This window comes from Passer montanus, unplaced genomic scaffold, assembly GCF_014805655.1.
Source record: "Passer montanus isolate IOZ18808 unplaced genomic scaffold, ASM1480565v1 scaffold32, whole genome shotgun sequence".
Lineage (NCBI taxonomy): Eukaryota > Metazoa > Chordata > Aves > Passeriformes > Passeridae > Passer > Passer montanus.
The window spans coordinates 1,693,271-1,709,681 of NW_024367930.1; positions in this window are offsets into that span (position 1 = coordinate 1,693,271).

Sequence of the window (16,411 nt, forward strand, 5' to 3'; positions counted from 1 at the left end):
AAGGTCTTTTTTGGTTAGTGGCCCAGAGGAACAATCTGCTGACGATCAGAAGCTCACCAGCCTCAGCAGTGATCCAGCTGATGTACAAAGGCCAGTGAAGCCATAGTAATATGAAGAGCAGTCTGTAAAAGAGTGTCACTTAATTGTGATGAAGGGAAATGCTCTTTTTCTTCTCAGGTCTATAAAATCAAAATAAAAATGTTATTTTGTAATTTTAATATATTTTAATATATTTAAAAAAATCCAAAACAGAGAAAGGGAAAATATCCTTATCCTTGACCTGCATACAAAATATGAAAATCCTTTTTTTTTTTTAAGTTCATTGAAATAGATTGATGCCTGGTGATATTAATCAGAGTTTTGGTCTTGCTTCTTCAGAAATTAAAGCTTGTCCCAAACATGTCTAGTGACAACATGTTGAGCACAGCAGTCAGAAATATTTCTTCCAGGGAGTGTGCATGTGTACTCAAAAACAGGGGAGAACATTTTCGTTAAATTGCTGTATAGCTCTGCCACTCACAGAGCACTGTAAATCCTCAGCCCTGGTGAACCTGGAGATAAAAGGCAGCTAGGCATCTCTGTAATTGAAATGGTCTTGATTTCTTTTACTGTCTAGATGACAAGACACAGTTAATCCTTTGACCTTCCTAACATTATAACACTGTTCTAAAACATATTTATTCCCCCAAAACATACTAAAATGAATTTAATTTCCAAAAGACAGAGGAAAGTTAAAGTACTTTCAGAGTTCAGGAATGCTGGCACAGCTGCTCACAATTCATATCAGTGACATTAAACAGTGCCAGATACAGTACTTTTCTTAACTGTTTGGACATTGAGTTTAATGTGGCCTGATGAAATGCTAAAGATTATTAGCTGGTGAAAAAAACCCAATGAACCTGAAAGCAGTTGCTGTAGGATCAAGCAACCTCTCTACACAGAGGCCACCATGATACTGGCCAATGTGATTAAAATACAGTGGTAGACAGTGATACAGTAACCTTTTAAAAGCTGGCAATCAATCAATTCAATTACTGTAGGTTTCTGTTATGACTGGAATTTGGAACAGACATGAGAAAAATGCCTGGCATCACATATGTCATGGGACTATGAAACTTTTGAAAGATTATTTTTTTGGCTCCGACTGTACTGAAAAATGAAGGGGGACCCATGCAAGGGGTAAGGTGGAGACAAGCTGTTAATTTTCAGGTTATTTTCTATTCCCTAGAGCTACAGCTAAAAATGAATTAGTAAGTACCAATTAGTTCTTAGTTATCAATAAATTCTTTAAAATTGTAGTGTGAAGACTATACTAAACTGCCTGCCTTAAAAAAAAAAATTCAATATGGTTTAATTTATAGTGAGCAGTGTCACACTGCTTATTTACAAGGTACTCAGGGAGGCAGACTGAGGAGGAGCTGCAACTGCTTCACTGCAATTGCTTCTGTGCATCAGCTATTTCAATATTTGCCTAACAACTACCCCAAGTAGCCAAAAGACCTTTTAACTATAAAAAGAAATTTGAAGATGTGTAACATGGTAGAGGAATGCATATGTAACTCCCATTTCTTAAAGATCCATATTAGGAGAAAGTAAAGTTTCACATTAAAAAGTTGTATATAAAAATGCAGAGCAGTGTGTACATTTCCCACTGAGACTGTCTTCTCCTGGTGGATTGAGCCTTGACTAAAGCAATCATGGGAGAAAACTGACAGTTCTCTGCTAAATTTTTTTTTGGTCTTTTCATTAAAGTCTTCTCTCTCCTAAAGCCAACAGTAAGGACTTTTAGCAGAAAGACAGAAGTACTGATTCAAGAAAGCCACTGCAGAGTTTTCTGAAAGTCACAGTTTAAGTGTCTTATGCTGTCGTGGTTTGACCCGGAAGTGAGTTTCTAGAAAAGTTGTGGTCAAACCAATCAAGTGGCCAGATTTGAAATTATCACCTGTGGTGGCCACTGAAGATCTGAATACGCCTCTGAGAACACACAGGGGTTAAAAGCAGAAGATTCCCAAAAAACGTCCTCCTTTGGATCCGGCAGTGAGTGGAGTCTGAACCTCTCCCCTGCCCAGCTGTGTCTGGGTGGGGGAGGGAAGGCCATGCGGCCTGTGGGGAGGGAGGCCGGAGCCCTGAAAGGTGCAGGGGTGGAAGAGACCTGGGATGTTTAAGCAGCACCCCCGGAGAGAGTGATAGAGACTGTGCTGGCAGCACAGCTGGCCAGAAGTGGGGGATGCGGCGAGAGAAGGTGTCCGGCAGCTGTGGGAGTCCTGGGCAGACAGAGGTGAAGATTTTAATCCCTCGGTAGAATAATGGAAACCTTACAAATTCTGATCCTCCTGAATCAGAATGAGGAGAGAGAGATGAAGCATGACTAAATAGGCAAGTGTGAAGAAAGCGAGTACAAGTGAGAGATGTTAAAAGCAGTAAGAAGAATCCTAAGTAAGAAGAGATGATGGAGTAGCCTTGGGCTAGACTCTTTCTTGTATAGCCATGAACAGACCCATGTTTTCCTGTGACCCAAAGACTGTATTTAAGGGGAGGCAATACCTTAGAGTCAAAAGTGAAGCAGTAGCATGAACAGAGACAGCTGAGGAAGATGTGGGATGCCCTCTGTCTCTGTGGAGAGGAAGATCTCAGTTCATGAAGCCCCTCGACCCCAGGGTGTGAAATTTAAGGGGGACTGGTGTCCCGAAGTTGAGAAGTGAAACAGTAGTGAAAACAGAGACAACTGAAAAAAGTGTGGGATGCCCTCTGTAGAGAGGAAAATCTCTGTTCATTAAGAACTCTTGACTAATGCCAGCCTTGAACACTTAAAAAACTCCAGATTCAGACCCTAAAATAATAAAGAACAGTTTAAAAATTTTGAAGAGAATATTATGATAGAGCAATATATTTAGATGCAATTTAAAAAGAAGCTATAGCAAGATTTTTGATAAAGGGCTGGCAACATCTCTGGTACGTATTTGTCCATGGAACAAAATGCAGGTCATTGCTGGCTTCCTTGCAGGCCTGGAATTTGTCCAGCTTAGTTCTTTTAGCTTTAGGGAGCTGATACTTTTACAAGTTATTTCTGGGAAAACATTGGAAGTAAATGATAATGATGATTTTGAAATATCTGGTTGTTGATATGAGCAGCTGGATGATGGGATCAAGCTGACGCTATTAGCTAAATTGGAAAAGGTTTTCTTTCATTTTATGTAGCATGTATTTGAATAGGTTGGATGTGAACACTTACAGTGCTATGAAAATAAGCATTATGTGACTGAAAACAGTCTTAAACTTCATTCCCCATCTCTTTCTATAAGTAAAATCAAAGACAGCTTTTCAAATTCTTCACAGAAAACGGAGAGAAAAACACAACTCTTAAGGGGGGATGAAGATTAGTAGTAGCAGATACAGGAGTTCTTGGGTTTTCATAGCTGTTTTGACTCCCGTAGCTTTAAAGAATTTAGTCTCATGTGAAGAGGACTGATCCAGTGGTTGTTGGGCAAACCGAGGGCTATCAGAAAATCTGCATGCCACAGATTTCCTGTTTGATGCTGGGCAAGTCCCATTCCCTTCCTCTAGGTTATCTATATGTAGTTTGGTACTTTCCATTCAGAAGGACAAAATAAAGATTGCAAGCTGACCTGATAGCAGAGGCCATCTCTGTTTGGACAGATGGAATCCATTGTCTGTCTTGCAGAGGCATTGTGTTGATTTAAAAATGCATGTGTTGCAGCATAGCAGAGAAGTTAAATTCTTTTGCAAAGTGAGGACATTCTATTTTTCCTGTAAAACCAATATGAACAACCGCAGTTTCCCAATCTCCCATTTCTGAAACAGAGAGAAGCATCCCCAAAGGGCTTGTGAAAGACCTCCACAGATCATTTGGGTATAAACAGATAGTATCTCTGTACCTAGTGGTTGCTTACGTATAAAAATGGGATCACAAGCTTTTAGACTTTGGCCTTTCTGGTAGCAACTGCAAAGAGTTCAGGAAGTTAATATAATTTTCTGACTGGGATAGTGAATTTAGGGTTAAGGAGATTAGCCGCAATGTATATTCCCAGGAAGAACTCCTGACAGCTGTAGTAGAAGCTAAAAGAAGAAGGTTTTACATCTAAGGCAGAGAAAAAATAGAAGAAAGACAAGGAAAAAAAAAAAGAAAAAAAAAGGTAAAAGAGGGGAAAAAAGGAAAGAAAAAAGAAGAACAAGAAAAAAAAGAAAAAAAAAACCCAAACAGAAAAGAGGAGAGAGAAGAAAGGGGAAAGAGATGATAAAACATAAAAACATATGAGAAATTATAGGAGAAGAAATAAAAGTGGGGAAGGGATAGAGTGGGAAGGAAGGGAATGACCTTGGTATACTGAGAAAAATCTGTCATATACATGTTGCTGCAGTTATCCTTGTGGTAGATTGAATAGTGATATATAGCTTTAAAGATGTGGTGAATGATCCCAGTCATGAAAAGGCAGAGAGCACTAGCAGTGACCTGGGCTAGCCTTCTGGAGATATTTTTGTAGGGTTGCAGGAAGGCCTTAGGCACTTGCATTGTTTGGTCACTGGAGTGTGCCTGGTGGTTACCAAACAGAGGGGTGAAATTACATGGGGGAGGAGAGACATCTGGACAGACCAAAAAGCACAGCTACCTTCGCAACAGGGCAGGGAGGAACCCAGGGATGTCTAACTGTAAATGAAGCTCTTTGAATCTTGGAAAATGTGTTCAAATTACCTAGGCAATTATTCCAAATCAGTTCCCTGATCTGGTGGTATGTGATGACTGCTTTCCCAGTTAGAGAATTTCTCTAGAAGGGTGGACAAGCAACTTTGCCCTTCAAAAAGCAGGAGGTAACACTGTGTTGTTTTCCATATTCCTCACTCTGCAAAATTTCAAATGAAGGGCCTGATCCTATGCCAAGTGGAGCACATGGAATTACTTCCTTGCCTTTGATACATTCTGGCTCAGCATTTAATTAATAGTCCTGATTTTATAAAGTTTTTGGTTTTGAACTTTTCACTCCACCTTTCCCAGATAGAAAGATGGAACCCACACTTACTTCATTAATTTCAGATGGTTTGTTTCTGCTTTCAAGGTGTGCGTGTGGAGCCCTCTGAACTTCCTGGACACAAATGAACATTAAATCTGCCTACACTTAAAAGTAGGTCTCAATAATGCCAAACTTTTTGAAAGTGAATTTCAATGTGATTTTATTTGTAATGCTCATGTGCATTCCAGGAAATACTGACATATTTGAACTCCAGAAGAACAGATAGCAATGAGAAATGGATTGAAATCTTGCACGTTCAAATACAGAAGAAATTTAAAACTGTTGAAGACGTGCTAAACCTGTAATTTGAGCCTTGCTGATTAGTTACTGAAATCAGCCATTCAGAGCAAAAAAGTCCATTTGGTTTCACCAAATATCCAGTTTTGCAATCTGCACTCAAAGTGAAAAATGAAGAGTAATTAAATGACCTACACTGTCACATCAAACCATGCAGTTTAAATGTTCAGCTTCCATGCAAGTCAGGGTGGAAATGCAACAGCTTCCAAAGAAAGAAAAATCAGGAGCTCAGGGTGTTATTCAAATTTAATATCAGTAATTTATCTTTAATTCCACCATGCTCAAATCTTAATTTTCCCATTTTCCCTGAAGAGAACGAAAGTATGTGAAAATGTATTTGGGCTCAAAATATACTTATTTTAGACATCACCATCTGAAAAATGTCCTTGCTTTTAAATCTCCAGACTATGCTGTCAATGCAAAGGGGATTTGCTTGGGAAGACCAGCTGTCTGTGAGTATCTGTGTGTTGCAGTTTGACTCCTTTGAGAGCAACCTCAAAACATGGCAGCAAGGCAGAGGTGAGGAGTATCTGTGGTGTCCTCCCCTCTCCTGCAAGGAAGGCGGTGGTGGGCACGGCAGGGAGGGGGAGCACAGCAGGATGTGTCAGGAGCCATCTGGGGTCACAGACCTTACCCCTGAGGAGAAGTACCTCTGCAGGGAGGATTCAGTGCAGGCCTGGGGTGGAGGCACAACAATTTTGAGGACTCAAAGGAGGGAGGCCTTGTAGGGTATTTGGAAGTTGAAATTTGGGTTTGTCCCTTTCTTGGAAAGGAAATTACTCCAATGCAGCCAAGGTGCTTTTTAAAGCCAGGCATGGATGAAGGAAGGCTTCTAGGCTGTGGAGCAGGGAAGGCCCTGCTTGCTGTTAGCTGTATGATTTCGGTCACTCTGTCATGACAAATCTGTGAGTGCCTGCCTATGGGAAAGAAAGCCAGCAAAACCATCAGAACATTAACAGCACTGCAGGTATGTAAGTATACAGTGACCAGGGTGCAATGACAAGTCTCACCTGACACGTGCTCAGAAATTTATGGCAGGTAATCTGAGGCCATAAAGAGCATCCCCTGAGCTCTTTGCTGACTGCCTTCACCCAGGATTTCTCTTTATTACACTTCTTCCTCTTGTTCTCTGGTTTATGCAGTTGCTTTGCAATGTCTCTGGGTAAGGACTGCTCTTGATCAGGTGTTCCTGTGTGTTTGATCAGAATAATGAGGTACTGATTTTACTTGGCTGTTACAGTGATATGAAAAACTAGTTTTTTTGCATAGTTATACATTTTTAAGGAACGTAGCTGTCTTTCTTGTTATGCTTTTGGGATTTGTCACCAAGAAAGTATCTGATTTCTTCTATCACTATGGGTTTGGGCTACACTCAAAAGGCCTGGACTTTTTTTCTTTTTTGCTTTTGTTCCTATTTCAGATCATCAGCTCTTAAAAATGCCTTACACTTATCCTTTAGATTTCAGTCTTTTCCCCCACCCTATGAATGTTTTCAGTTGTCAAAAGAAGAAATGTGATAATTTGGTAGGTTCACAGAAAGCATGTTTTGTGATTATTGTTTTTGTGATCTGTCCAATGTAAACTGCTTTAGAAAAGGTCTGTTCCAGCCACTCTAATTCACTTTTGCAGAATACTGGATTTGAAGTTGACTAAAGAGAAAGCCTTTTCTTTTAATGGGTATTCTGAGAGGAATGCAGCTTAACTGTTTGGTTTCTTTCCTGACTTTTAGCTCTGCCTCGTGGTGCTCAGAGGGAGTCCTATGTGGTTAACTTAAAACCTTCCTTAGACAACTTTTTATTGCTGAAAAGGAACACATATGCCTCTTCCAGTGCTTCAAGTGCTGTGGTAGAGCAATTTGAAGGTGCCCTATGTAAGTCTAATTCCTCATCCCTAGTGAGATCTCAATAGCGACAAAGAATTGTGCGTCCTCCCAATGCTGCAGTCGGGGAGCAACTGCCTATGCAGTTGAGAGGGAGATTGCCACAGAGTGTCTGTGTGCAGTGGTGTTGCAACTGGAAGCACTGGTGGTACCTGGGAGCACAGTCCCAAGAGGAGAGCTGAACCACGCTGCTCAGCTTTCTGTGGTTGGAAAGACACCAGTGCACACCAGCTGGGAACACAGCTCAGTTTCATGTTCAGGCTCACTTCAGAGCACTTACACTCAGTGTTTATAAGGTTGCTGATGCTTGCAAAGGCAAGGCTATGTTCCCACAGCTGACTTTTTCTCACTGATCCTGGAGAATTGCTGAACAATCTCTGGGGTGTATGCCAACTTGATAGGAAAGAATTGCCCTGACTCTCTCTTTTTGTTTGTTCTGTTGCTGTGGCCCCCTGGCAGCAATCATTCCAGGAATTAACTTTTCTAAAATAACAGGACATTTATTTTCTCTAATCCTCTAACTTCTTTAACTCTTGCCAAATCAGAGCAGAGGTGGTGGGGAACTTAACTAAGTCTAGTTCTTCATAATGATCACTCCAGTGGCTGGACTTGTGCTTTCTATTTTCTACCCCTGGAAACTGCAGAAATCATGCTCACTTCGGCCTTCCACTCTGTGGGAGGAACCAGGCCCACAGAGGGCCCATTTGTGGTACTGATGGGAGTGTGCAGCAGGATACTTCTGTGCAGACAATTGATGACTAGAGGGCTATAACTTATAGTTTGGTATAGGCACACAGTTTGTGGTAGTGCAGCTACGGCCAAGCCTCATCCCTTATGGGCTACAGCTGTGCAGGACAGGTGAACAGCACTGAAAGCAATGAGCCATGGAGTGCCCAGGTGCACTGACCAATGACCAAAGAGCACAGAGGGCACACAGGTGCAATGCATGAACAATGAGGGGTATGAAAGGTTGGGCTGAAGGAAAAGATGTCCAGGTGCTTGCAGCCTTCTGAAGTGAGGTTGTTCTGTATGGACAGGTGCTTGAAACCTTCGGAAGTGGTATGGTGTTACTCTATATGGGTTGAAGCCTTCTGAAGTTGTATGATGATACTCTGTGTGTTGTGGCCATCTCATCTGTGACAGTTTGGTACATATCATGGCAGCACTCACCTCTAGACAGCAATGTTCTGTCTTTCAATACTGCTTCTCATGTGTTGAAGGATGTAAACTTAACCTCCCAGTGAAACGCAGCCACAGCCATGTTGTTTAAGAGCACATTTAGTTCCAAATGCAGTGGAGCTGTGGAGTGTGGTCTCAACAGCCATTCTTTCCACTCTGTGTCATTGCTAGAAAAGTATCCATCTCCGTCAGAGGGATGCAGCTAGTGTAACAGTGATGCTAAAGTGAAGTAGTGCTATTTCTCTTACTGTAGTACGTACATTTCTGCTTTGAAAACAGATTCCTGGAAGATAACTAAACAGAAGCTGCTATAACCTGTAGTGAACTTAAATCATGACACTTCACTCTTCTGACTTTGGTGTAGATGGCAAAAGTTTTCCTCAAAAGGAGCACTGGTTTTGCTTGGTTGCATGGCAGCTAACAGCAGTATAACAAAGCAATCAAATTTTCTAAACCTTTCTGATTCAGTTCAGTGTCTTGTTACTCTCATTCTGATGCATCTGTTAACCTTCAGAAAGCTACGTGGGTGTTTAGAAGAATAAGGTGCTTTACATTAAACACATTCTTTATCTGCCTCAGATAAAAAATGGATTTTGGCAAGAGTTACAGAGGCAGGAAAAAAAAATTGCATGCTTAAATAGGGGTTTGGTGTTTCCTGACTTTTCTTCATAAAAAGGCAGAAGAAATAGTTGGTTTTTTTGTGGTTTCTTTTTTTTTTTAAATACTACTTAATGTATGTGGTGTAGTTACCTTTTTTTTAAAAAAAAACCAACATTTTTTAAAGGAAATCAGCCAATGCTTGATGAAGCGAAATTTGTCTTTGGGGATTCTGGTGACATGAAAAATTCCTTAAACTTAATTTCTTGTGGAAAAATATAGAATTATTTTTTAAATAAATTTCTAAACATGATATTGCTTTTTTTCCTCGTTTTTACTTAGAAATTGGATGTAGTTTTGGATTATGTGACTTGATTAATTTTTTCTTCTTTTCTTCCCTTGTCACATACTGTTATTAAAACATTTTGGTGCATGCAATATATCTAGTTCTTCAACATGAATAGTGGAATCTTGCTGAATTGAAAATTCTGGAGCTCAAGTTGACATTTAAGCTCTGTTCATTGATTTTATAATACAATATGAGTAATTAACCCTCAATTTTTACTTACACATGTGTATTCCATATGTCCATTAATTTTAACTCATTCTTTTTCATGGTATGTGATACATCAGGTTTTTCTTTTATATAGTGCAGGCTTTAGTCTTTCCATCAGCAAAAAGCTTTGGTCAAAGTTCTGCTCCTCTTTTGAAGGTAATTGAGCCTCACAGGTCTGTTTGGGACTCAAATATATTTTATGCTAATCTGCATTTAACTGCATTTAACGTGTCTCTTTGTTTCATTGAAGCACTCTCAGTACCAACTCAGTTTGTGATGGCTTCTGCCTTTAGTGTTCTTGTTGGGATATTATTGAGACCAAAGGTCACTTTTTTGGCGCAAGTGATATATGTGCTATGATGCTCTGGGCTACAGAATGTAAGAGGAAGTTATGGGATGTGTCTAGACAGTAGGTACCTCACCTAAAAAGGCTAGATAAATCAAAACTTTTTGTTTGAATACAGAGATGAGGCATTTTTGCCAATAAAAAGCTATTAAGTTAAAACTTGGAGTGCTTAAAGGATAAGTTATGTTCTTGCTGTGAATGTATAAAATCCTTCTGAATGAGTGAATCGACACATGAATGCTATTTCTCTTCTCGTTTAATTAAGTAACACTTAAACATCATTGGTACTTGACATTTAGGTCCCAGTTTGTAGCAGTATCTGCTGTTAGGTTTGGGAATCTCAGAAATTGTTGAGTAGCTTATGACCTAATTTTTATATAGATCTATAAAAAACCCACAGCTATATGTTCTTAGATATTTGTTTCCATATCTGTAAATATCAGTCTTACCCTAACTGGCCACCAGAAGTATCAGTTGCTTTTAGGAAAATATGGCTCTGGGCCCTTGGCCCCGTTGCTCCCTGTCCATGCGTGCTGGTGAGCCACCCTGTAAGCAGGCCCCGTGGTTGCTTGCTCTGTCTCCATTTATGCCAGGTATGTAAGCACAAGCCTCATGTTAAGCATGTTTAAGAGATCTTGTTGATTACAACGGGAGTGCTCCCACAGCTTATAGCTGTGCAAATGTTTACATACCTGGCCTGCTCTGGTCCTATATAAAGATCTGTCTCCTTTTCCCTGCAAAGCCTTTTCTGTCTGCTGCTTTGAAATTTCCCATGCTTCGCACTTTCCCCTAGCTGGAGGCAGGCTGCCCAGTCCTTACTAGGAGAAGCCCTTGTGTCAGAGGTTTGAAGACTGCAGATTGCTGGGAATTTAAAGGCTGGTTGAAACAACAATCCACGCCTCAGTAAACAAATACATGCTGGTAATGAGCTTCATGTTACAGGAGAGGCTTTTGCCCGTGTCAAGTATGTCAGGATTCCCCAAACTTCTGTTTTGGATTTGTCCCTTATTTCCCTGCTGTCCCAGAGAACAGGCTTGCATATGGATCCGTTCCAGCTCCTGAATATTCTGTGATTATTTAATCACAGTAGTTACATCAAAAAGAAGAAATAGACTTTGTGTGAATCACTATGCTTCACAGAGAAGGTTGGATGTTGGGGCCATATGTATAAACACCTCTGGTTGCAGCAGACATTCATGCATGTGACATATATATGTGAATATGGATATGTATGTATAGTGTATATATACAAAATTAAGGTACACATGATATCATCCTTTCAAAATAGGTTTTCTTTCCAGAAGCTGTAATAACAGGAAGACCAGTGAAAGGAATAACTTGCTGTTTGTCCAGGGTGTGAATGCTTTTACATTGGTGAAAAACAAGCCTGGCCTTCAGCCAGTCATTCCTTCACTTGTTCTTTTTGCTTGAAGATTACATTGTTGCTCTAAAGAAGGAAAAATAGCCTCTGAAAACAGTATTTTCTGGGTTCAAAAGATTTATACTCTGTTTTCTTGATGCTTTGCTCTAACACTTATGTCAGTCCTGCTCTTAAACTGAGTGTGGTAATGATCCTTTGATACATTTTGAAGTGACTTTTACTAGCTGAGAATTAAAAAAAAACACCCCAAACCTATGTAATAGCTGTGCTGGCTTAAAAAAAGTACCTTGCTGCTCTTGTGCTGTAACAGAGTATGCATTCAATGTTTACTTTCTATCAAGCAAGTTTGGTGCGCAATAGACTTTTATGAACACAAACCTGATTTTAATGGCTCTGATACTGCCCATGATGAAGGCCCTGATTCTGCCAAGCAGCTGGACAGGTGTGTTCACTTTGGCTCTTTAGTACTTGTCAGAGCACTGAAATGCCAAGAGCTTGCACTCAGTGATTTTATGTCCCAGAATTAATGGCATGTGGAAGTGGCAGGCATATCCTTATTTCCAGAGTTCCCCTTGAAATACGTGTTGCAACTATATCTGTTCTGGAAACATCAGTGATAGTGGACGTGAGCAAGGGTGTGATGGAAAGAAGATCCTGAGGAAGATGCCAGCTGAGACCACACATTCACGATGGGTAATGAGGCCTTCCAGAGTGCCATGATTACTGTTAAAGATGTTTACAGCTTTACTTTGTGTTTAATTAGTGTTCATGGGGTGCTTGATGTACTCTCCAAACCCACAGCATGCTACTGAGAATAGTGGATGCAGTAGCACAGGTTTTTCTTAAAGGATTTGTATCACTGCAGCTATGTCAGCCACCCTGGTCAATAGTTTTCCCTTCTACTGTACACAGTAACCAGTCTGTGCTGGGAATTGAACTGTGTCTCAATCTATTTGTAAAATTACACTGGGTTCATCGTTAAAGGAATATCCATAGACATTCCTCTATAGCAAGTCTTATGCTTGCAGAAAACTGGCACCCTGGGTTTTGTGTTGCCAGGCTATGGAGGAGCTATCGTTTGAAGTGTTACAAATGCTTCCAGCATACAAGTGCAACTCAGCTTCACTGGGACCTAATGTTTTGGCATAAGTCTGGGTCTACATGTGGATAGGGCTGACAGACAAAAGCAAGTGAACATTACATCAGTGAACATGTAGTGGCAACTTCAATCTCTTTTAGGGGGTGACACAAATCCTGTTGGTAGACAGCAACAGCAGCATCTGACAGGTCAGAGCTAAAAAAAAAAAATACTGCAGCTGTACAACAGGTTTCCTATATGACCTTGAGCAAGCTTAAGTCACTCCCTGATTTGGGTCTGTATTACTAGAAGCAAGAAAAATATCTCCTGTATCTCCTGTGTTTATATGGTGAGTGATTCGGGATGGAACGCTCTTACTATACCGCTGTGCAGCACATAACACAGGGGAGTTTTAAGCAACTAATATAAATAAGAGAAGTTCTTCTTCCAGCTCAAGGGATAACAAAACCTTTAGAAATCTAGCTTGTTTAAATGAAGATAAACAGATTTGATTTGGTATGATAACTATTGGTGTGGCAACTATCTGTCACTACTGCTGCAAAGCAGAGTCCTTTATCTGTGTGGAAAAACATAAAAATAAAGGATTATTAAGAATGTTGTTCAAGCCTTAGTCTGCTTTTCTCGTATATTTCTTTTAAACCAGCAGCCATGCCTATTGATACACTAGTCAACCTTCTTGCCCCTTGCAAGACAAAGAACGCTAGGAAATTGAGCCCACTTACAGTAAGTAAGGGATCTTGGGATTGGACATCCCAAGATTCCCTGGTGCCTCCCTTCCCTTCCTGCTTTTGGCTTATTCTATTGAGAAAAGGAACACCAATATTGTTTTATGAACTGTTATCAGACATGCACTATTTTAAAGGCATGGTCAATTTTTACTGAGCCTGCATTTATCATCTGAGTTCATTTAGGCTCTTTATCATAATGACTTTTAAAACAAAAATACGTCCTCATAACAAAACACAAGCTTTCAATACAAAACCTGATTATGGTAGAATGGTTCGGGTTGGAAGGGACCTTTAAAGGTCATGTAGTCCAATCCTCTCACAATGAGCAGAAACATCCTTAACTTGACAAGGTTGCTCTGTCCAACCTGATGTTTGGAGTTTCCAGGGATGACATAATTACCACCTCTCTGGGCAACCTGTCCCAGTCTTTCATCATTCTCATTATAAAAATTTTCTTCAGTGTATCTAGTCTGAATCTACCCTAGTTTATTCTAAAAAAATTGTCCCATGTCCCTCTAAAATGGTAGTCCCTTGTCCCTTTGAAACATGTCCTAATAAAAGGTCAGTCCTCAACTCTCTTAAAAGCCTTTAAGTATTGGAAGGCTGCAATAAATTCTCCCTGGTGCCTTGTCTTGTGCTAGGCTGAACAACCACTACTCTCTCAGCCTTTCCTTGCAAGAGAGGTGCTCCAGCCCTCTGATCATCTTCACTGGGAAAAGGTGGATGAGGTCCACTGTCTTTCCTACACTGAGGACCTCAGAGATGGGTGCAACGCTCCAGGTGGGATCTTATCAGAGCAGAGTAGAATGGCAGAATCACCTCCCTCATGCTGTTGGCCAAGCAGCTTTTGCTGTAGCCCAGGACACGAATGGATTTCTGGGCTGCAGGCCCACATTGCCAGGTCATGTACAGTTTTTCTTCCCCCAGCAGCCCCAAGTCCTTCTCCTCAGAACTGCTCTCCATTTTTATCCCTCAGCCTACATTGGTGCCAGGGGTTGCCCTGACCCAAGCTGAGGACCTTGCACTGGGCCCTGTTGAACATTGAGGTTGACATGATCCCACTTCTTGAGCTTTTCTCAGGTTCCCTAAATGGTATCCTGTCTCTCAGCTGTGTCTACTGCACCATTCAGCTTGGTGTCATCAAGTTTTACCCATTAGTAAGCCATAATTATAAGTAGCCATAATACAATGTGCCTAGTACCTAGGACCTGGATTCAGATTCTGCTTTTCTCAGTGGAGATGCCCATAAGCATAAGAGTGGTAGATGAGGCACTTGAAATAATTTCTGACCCTCTAGGAAGTTTGGCTCTTGTTAGTGCTGCTTAACAATTATAACCACGGTACTGCAAAAACTCCACACTTCATGGCAGTAATCTGTGCCAAAACTATTCTTTTTGAGTTGCAGTTATGCTTTGGTAGTGGAGGAAGAAGTTGGGCAAGCTGTTTGGTGAGTCACAATAAAATAGAGTGGAGCAAGTCCCAGAGATCAGACTAGCTCAGAAGCTGAACCATCTTTGATAAGCACATTAAAATACTTCTGTATCACTTTTCTCTCTTAACAAAAATTCCATAAAATTTGTCTGAATATCAGTAGCACCTGCTTTGAGTGATTTAGAATCAGGACTTTTGGGCTTTTTGGTGTTTATTGTTGTTGTTTGGTATGGGTTTTTTTGTTGTTTCATTAGTCTGTTTTTGTGAAGAGGATGGTGTGTCCCCCAAGATGAGAGAGGAAAGTTGAAGGACATCATAAATCTCACACAGGCTTTTTACTTTCACCGTCTAATCCAGGAAGGGTAAAGCACATTCTCAGACGCTTGACAATAAAAGACCCTAAAATGAATGGATCATATTTTATTTTATTGACTCTAAGAAGATAAAAAAAGCAAATACCTGTTGCTCCCAGATGGAAATTTACACTTCAATTCATGATAGTAGGCATGTTGCAGGTTTTTGTTTTGTTTTTTTTTTTTTTAAATGAGGTTTTGTTTTCAGGAGTAAAGACTCTGCAAGAGATTCTCAGACTTTATGTATGTGTTTAAGAAGGATGAATTAAAAAAAAAAAGATGCCAATGTATAAACTTTGAATTCTTGCATCTTACGACTTTAATCTTTTGTCAGGATTTTGTGGAAATTTCTTGTGTTGGAATGTTGAGTATCCCAACGTTTATGAATTTTTTTTCAGAGATTCCTTGCAAGGGAACTGAACATCCAGATTTGAAGGTGTCTTTGAAATATCCATACCTTAGTATTTCTGGAGTGTTTCAAGTTTCAGTATGGATGACTGCCAAGTATTTATGTTGTGTTAGAGAGCATCTCCAAAGAAATATCAGCTGCTGCTGGGACAATATACAGAGAAATTCATGTGACTCAACTAACTTTCCCCCAAATTTACTGAAACCAATAAAACAAGCAAGTGAAAAAAACAAAAACTCAAGCCCCAAAACAACACCCATACCAACCTTCCAAAAAAGCTACCGAGCAATGTAAATAAAAAGGAGAATCTGTAAATTTGACATGTTCTTTCGGGGAGAAGTTGTAGTGAAGATAATTTCTGGCTCAAGAATATGAGTTCTGATTTCATCCAAATCTGTGATGTTAACCTTCTTATTTTACCAAAAGATAAGAGTGTAAATGCAACTATTTTTATTTTTTTATTAACAGAATAACAATTGTAAATACTAGTAAGGAAGTTGAGTTATTGAAAGGACCCAAACAAGATTTTTAAAATAAAGGTATCTTTTTCTATCACTTCAAACTATTGGTCATTAAACTTAATTATAAAGTTTCTGTTCACTACATATTAAAAAAATACATGTAGATGAACAGTTGTATGTAATCACTAAAAGCATATAATGTAGCAAACAGTAATATTTTAGTATATGTATTGTATTTATGAGACAGGGAAACTGGTTGCTTCCCTCAGCATCTAACCTGTGTGCAGGAGTTCTGCATGCTGTAAGTATTGTTATGAGAGCTACCATAATGTTCTTCATTAATAATTTGTTATTGCTCTTCTGCTGGTCAGTGCTCTCTTCAGTGCTGTGTTCATGTGTATTCGTGGGACTTGAGCCACCTTTTAGTGCTGTGGATGTTCAAAGTTCCTGATTAGCTGCACTTAGCATCCTACTTGATTGCATGGGTGAATCTGAGACCTGAATTTCAAGATAAACTATATCTGACATATGTTGTTGGTGATTTGGTGATGCAGCAGCAAATTCTGTATTTCTTGTGTGATAGCATCAAATGTACTTTTCTTTTAAGAATAAAAAATGAGAAAGTCAAATATTTGCACTACTCAGTGACGTGTGAGTAAAATATTATA